General features: G+C 40.3%; 1 non-coding gene and 1 pseudogene across 1 annotated transcript in view; both read left to right on the top strand.

The window, feature by feature from the left end:
* Positions 1-3511: 3511 nt before the first annotated feature.
* Positions 3512-3663, top strand: LOC142357789 (5.8S ribosomal RNA; annotated as a pseudogene).
* Positions 3664-5346: 1683 nt separating this feature from the next.
* LOC142357791 (large subunit ribosomal RNA) overlaps positions 5347-5756 on the top strand; it is a 3522-nt gene continuing 3112 nt past the window's right edge. Inside the window, exon 1 of the ribosomal RNA XR_012761701.1 lies at positions 5347-5756. This exon is cut by the window's right edge and continues 3112 nt beyond it. This is a non-coding gene — a ribosomal RNA (large subunit ribosomal RNA).

Genomic DNA, 5756 nt, shown 5'->3' with positions numbered 1-5756 from the left:
CTTGAGTTAGCTTGAGTTAGCTTGAGTTAGCTTGAGTTAGCTTGTCTTAGCTTTAGCTAGCTTGAGCTAGCTTGAACTAGCTTTAGCTACCTTGAGTTAGCTTGAGTTAGCTCGGGTTAGCTTGAGTTAGCTTGAGTTAGCTTGAGTTAGCTTGAGCTAGCTTGAGTTAGCTTGAGTTAGCTTGAGTTAGCTTTAGCTAGCTTGAGTTAGCTTGAACTAGCTTGAGTTAGCTTGAGCTAGCTTGAGTTAGCTTGAGTTAGCTTGAGTTAGCTTTAGCTAGCTTGAGTTAGCTTGAACTAGCTTTAGTTAGCTTGAGTTAGCTTGAGTTAGCTTGAGTTAGCTTGAGTTAGCTTGTCTTAGCTTTAGCTAGCTTGAGTTAGCTTGAACTAGCTTTAGCTACCTTGAGTTAGCTTGAGTTAGCTCGGGTTAGCTTGAGTTAGCTTGAGTTAGCTTGAGTTAGCTTTAGCTAGCTTGAGTTAGCTTGAGTTAGCTTGAGTTAGCTTGAACTAGCTTGAGTTAGCTTGAGTTAGCTTGAGTTAGCTTGAGTTAGCTTGAGTTAGCTTGAGTTAGCTTGTCTTAGCTTTAGCTAGCTTGAGTTAGCTTGAACTAGCTTTAGCTACCTTGAGTTAGCTTGAGTTAGCTCGGGTTAGCTTGAGTTAGCTTGAGTTAGCTTGAGTTAGCTTTAGCTAGCTTGAGTTAGCTTGAGTTAGCTTGAGTTAGCTTGAGTTAGCTTGAATTAGCTTGAGTTAGCTTGAGTTAGCTTTAGCTAGCTTGGGTTAGCTTGAGCTAGCTTGAGTTAGCTCGGGTTAGCTTGAGTTAGCTTGAGTTAGCTTTAGCTAGCTTGAGTTAGCTTGAGTTAGCTTGAGTTAGCTTGAGTTAGCTTTAGCTAGCTTGAGTTAGCTTGAACTAGCTTGAGTTAGCTTGAGCTAGCTTGAGTTAGCTTGAGTTAGCTTGAGTTAGCTTTAGCTAGCTTGAGTTAGCTTGAACTAGCTTGAGTTAGCTTGAGTTAGCTTGAGTTAGCTTGTCTTAGCTTTAGCTAGCTTGAGCTAGCTTGAACTAGCTTTAGCTACCTTGAGTTAGCTTGAGTTAGCTCGGGTTAGCTTGAGTTAGCTTGAGTTAGCTTGAGTTAGCTTTAGCTAGCTTGAGTTAGCTTGAGTTAGCTTGAGTTAGCTTGAACTAGCTTGAGTTAGCTTGAGTTAGCTTGAGTTAGCTTGAGTTAGCTTGAGTTAGCTTGTCTTAGCTTTAGCTAGCTTGAGTTAGCTTGAACTAGCTTTAGCTACCTTGAGTTAGCTTGAGTTAGCTCGGGTTAGCTTGAGTTAGCTTGAGTTAGCTTGAGTTAGCTTTAGCTAGCTTGAGTTAGCTTGAGTTAGCTTGAGTTAGCTTGAGTTAGCTTGAATTAGCTTGAGTTAGCTTGAGTTAGCTTTAGCTAGCTTGGGTTAGCTTGAGCTAGCTTGAGTTAGCTCGGGTTAGCTTGAGTTAGCTTGAGTTAGCTTTAGCTAGCTTGAGTTAGCTTGAGTTAGCTTGAGTTAGCTTGAGTTAGCTTTAGCTAGCTTGAGTTAGCTTGAACTAGCTTGAGTTAGCTTGAGCTAGCTTGAGTTAGCTTGAGTTAGCTTGAGTTAGCTTTAGCTAGCTTGAGTTAGCTTGAACTAGCTTGAGTTAGCTTGAGCTAGCTTGAGTTAGCTTGAGTTAGCTTGAGTTAGCTTAAACAATTGGAGAGCTTAAAGCAGAACCAATTCGAATGAAACACTATTGGTGAAACTTCATCATGAGAACGTCACAAGCTGATCACGCTCTATGATATGACTAGTATTATGTTGCTTCTAGTAGGCTAAGCGCAAGCCGAAACATCAACATGTGAAAGTCGTAGAATTTTGCAATCAAACTGTGGCTAGTACTGTGATGTTACTAGTAACCTGGTGTTCCGTCATATGGCCAAGAGAGCATTTGAAGGCGAAACTTCTGCATGGGAAAGCTGCATCATGATCAAAATTTTATATCGAGTATTATGTTGACGTTAGTAGGCCTTGGCCGAAAACGCAGCATGTGAAAGGTATAGATAAAAGTTATTGTTGCAGTCAGTACTGTGTAGTTACTAGTAGCTGGATTTAAGCTCAAAATGAGACACTGTTGGTGAAACTTCATCATGAGAATGTCACAAGCTGATCAAGCTCTATGATATGACTAGTATTATGTTGCTTCTAGTAGGCTAAGCGCAAGCCGAAACATCAACATGTGAAAGTCGTAGAATTTTGCGATCAAATTGTGGCTAGTACTGTGATGTTACTAGTAACCTTGTGTTACGTCATATGGCCAAGAGAGCATTTGAAGGCGAAACTTCTGCATGGGGAAGCTGCATCATGAACAAAAGTTTATATCGAGTATTATGTTGACATTAGTAGGCCCTGGCCGAAAGCGCAGCATGTGAAAGGTATAGATAAAAGTTATCGTTGCAGTCAGTACTGTGTAGTTACTAGTAGCTGGATTTAAGCTCGAAATGAGACACTGTTGGTGAAACTTCATCATGAGAACGTCACAAGCTGATCACGCTCCATGATATGACTAGTATTATGTTGCTTCTAGTAGGCTAAGCGCAAGCCGAAACATCAACATGTGAAAGTCGTAGAATTTTGCGATCAAATTGTGGCTAGTACTGTGATGTTACTAGTAACCTTGTGTTACGTCATATGGCCAAGAGAGCATTTGAAGGCGAAACTTCTGCATGGGGAAGCTGCATCATGAACAAAAGTTTATATCGAGTATTATGTTGACGTTAGTAGGCCCTGGCCGAAAGCGCAGCATGTGAAAGGTATAGATAAAAGTTAGCGTTGCAGTCAGTACTGTGTAGTTACTAGTAGCTGGATTTAAGCTCGAAATGAGACACTGTTGGTGAAACTTCATCATGAGAACGTCACAAGCTGATCACGCTCTATGATATGACTAGTATTATGTTGCTTCTAGTAGGCTAAGCGCAAGCCGAAACATCAACATGTGAAAGTCGTAGAATTTTGCAATCAAACTGTGGCTAGTACTGTGATGTTACTAGTAACCTTTTCTTACGTCATATGGCCAAGAGAGCATTTGAAGGCGAAACTTCTGCATGGGGAAGCTGCATCATGAACAAAAGTTTATATCGAGTATTATGTTGACGTTAGTAGGCCCTGGCCGAAAGCGCAGCATGTGAAAGGTATAGATAAAAGTTATCGTTGCAGTCAGTACTGTGTAGTTACTAGTAGCTGGATTTAAGCTCGAAGTGAGACACTGTTGGTGAAACTTCATCATGAGAACGTCACAAGCTGATCACGCTCTATGATATGACTAGTATTATGTTGCTTATAGTAGGCTAAGCGCAAGCCGAAACATCAACATGTGAAAGTCGTAGAATTTTGCGATCAAACTGTGGCTAGTACTTTGATGATGCTTGTAGCCAACCGAATTGGTTGAAAAGCCCAATAAGTAAGCTAACTTGGGAGAGCTTGTTGGAAACCAAATGCTACTAGATTGGTCCAAATACATCCTTCAACAGGGGATCACTTGGCTCGCTTTACGAAGAGGAGCACAGCTATATGTGTTAATTCGGTATGAATCGCAAGATTTGTTTACCGACCTCTCTAACGCAAAAGGCGGTCTCGGCTTCGGCTGTTGACTGCGTCCGATTCAGGGTTATATAACTCTCGATTGAACACATTGATGTTCTATTGTTGGTGCTTCCAATAAAATTGGAACACTTAAAGCAGAACCGATTCAAATAATAGCATTCTGATCAATGATTGCATTCCTTGATCAAGAACTGCTGGAGTCATTGTGATGGCGAATTTTCTTCATAAGAAAATTGCAAAGAGACGGAACTTAATGAGACTAGTATTATGTTGTTTCTAGTAAGCGGAAGCTGAAACAGCAACATGTGAAAATCAAGTTTTGTTCAATGATCTCGAGGCGATAAGTACTATGAAGCAACTAGTAGCCTAAGCATGACTCAGATTTGAGACAGTCAAAAAGACTGGCGAAACTTCTTCACATGAAAGTTACATAGAGAACTACAAATGTATACAGCGAGTATTATGTTGTTTCTAGTAGGCGAAAGCTGAAACATCAACATGTGAAAGTTGTCTGCAAACTGTAGAACGATATGTGATTAGTACTGTGCTGTTACTAGTAGCCAGTCTGACTGTAGAAGCCAAGACAAAGGGAAACTAATGCATCTGAAAAGGACAAGTTATGGAAAGGTATGCACGATAAGTATTATGTTGTTTCTAGTAAGCGGCAGCTGAAACATCAACATGTGAACGTCGTTGTGTACAGTAACCTAGAACTATATAGTCCTTAGTAACGTGCATTTACTAGTACCTGTAATTGGTATTCAGACTCAGGCAGTTTGGAATAGTTTGGCAAAGATGCACCAGAGAAAACTGGGATTTGATACAGAAATTGTTGAATACAAGTATTATGCTGCTTCTAGTAGGTTGAATCCGAAACATCAGCATGTGAAAATTGAAAACATTTCTGGTTCGAATTGTCACAAGTATTTGGTGATCTGAGTAGCCAAACTCACTACAACGCCAATTGAAGGCAAAAATTCTCAACGGGAAAAGCTATTCTCATTGAATGAGCTAACAAGACGAGTATTATGTTGCTTCTAGTAGGCGAAAGCCAAAACATCAACATGTGAAAGTCTTGCTGAACAAATTTAATGTTGTTGAGCTCAGTACCGTGTGAATTAGTAGCCATAATTGGCGAGCGAAAATTGAACTGGCGAAACTTCGTCTTTGGAAAATTGCAGATGCCGAGCACTTATTTTGCAACGAGTATTATGTTGACTGTAGTAAGCGAAAGCCGAAACAGCAACATGTGAAAGCTGTTGAAATTTGTGGTCATTTTGCAATAAGTACAAGGAGTGTAACTAGTAGCCAGGTCAAAATTTGGGATAAGAATGAGCAAAAATTCTGCATGAGAACAGTTGAAATTATGAAACTAAATTACAAAGACTAGTATTATGTTGTTTCGAGTACGCGAAAGCGGAAACATCAACATGTGAACGTTTGTAACGAAGTTTCGTTAATTTTCAGCCTAGTACTGAGCAAGAACGAGTAGCCTCATCTCCAATCCCACGCAAAATGTAGTGAAATATGTGAGTGAACCTTATTCACGGTGAGGGTTTCCCGAGGTCTGTATTGCAGCGAGTATTATGTTGCTTCTAGTAAGCGAAAGCTGAAACAACAACATTTGAAAGTTGGAATTAATGACTGAATGGAAACTTCGACCTGTGTTTGATAGTAGTAGCGAACAAAACTGCTGAATCGGTTTCTGTCTCATATTGGTCAGTGAACCAATTAAGAGACAATCAACTACATAACCTGAATTGGGCGAGAGAACCCCCTTAACTTAAGCATATCAGTAAGGGGAGGAAAAGAAATCAACTGAGAATCCCTTAGTAATGGCGAATGAACAGGGAAAAGCTCATCGGGAAGAGAAATGGCAACATTTCTCGGTGTCCGGTATGGTTTGATGCTAGACTGGTGAATTTGTCCTGATGTCTACTGGAAAGTAGCATCAAAGAAGGTGAAAATCCTGTAAAGGTCATTTTCGATACCAGTCATAATGGCTCATTCCTATGAGTAGAGTTGTTTGAAAGTGCAACTCGAAGCTGGAGATATGTCTCTCCAAAAGCTAATTATAAAGCGAGACCGATAGTAAACAAGTACCGTGAGGGAAAGTTGAAAAGCACTCTGAAGAGAGAGTGAAAAGTACGTGAAACTGTT

Source organism: Convolutriloba macropyga, unplaced genomic scaffold, assembly GCF_964194025.1.
Source record: "Convolutriloba macropyga unplaced genomic scaffold, txConMacr16.3 SCAFFOLD_5601, whole genome shotgun sequence".
NCBI classification, from domain to species: Eukaryota; Metazoa; Xenacoelomorpha; order Acoela; family Convolutidae; genus Convolutriloba; species Convolutriloba macropyga.
This window is presented reverse-complemented; position numbering and strand designations above follow the sequence as displayed.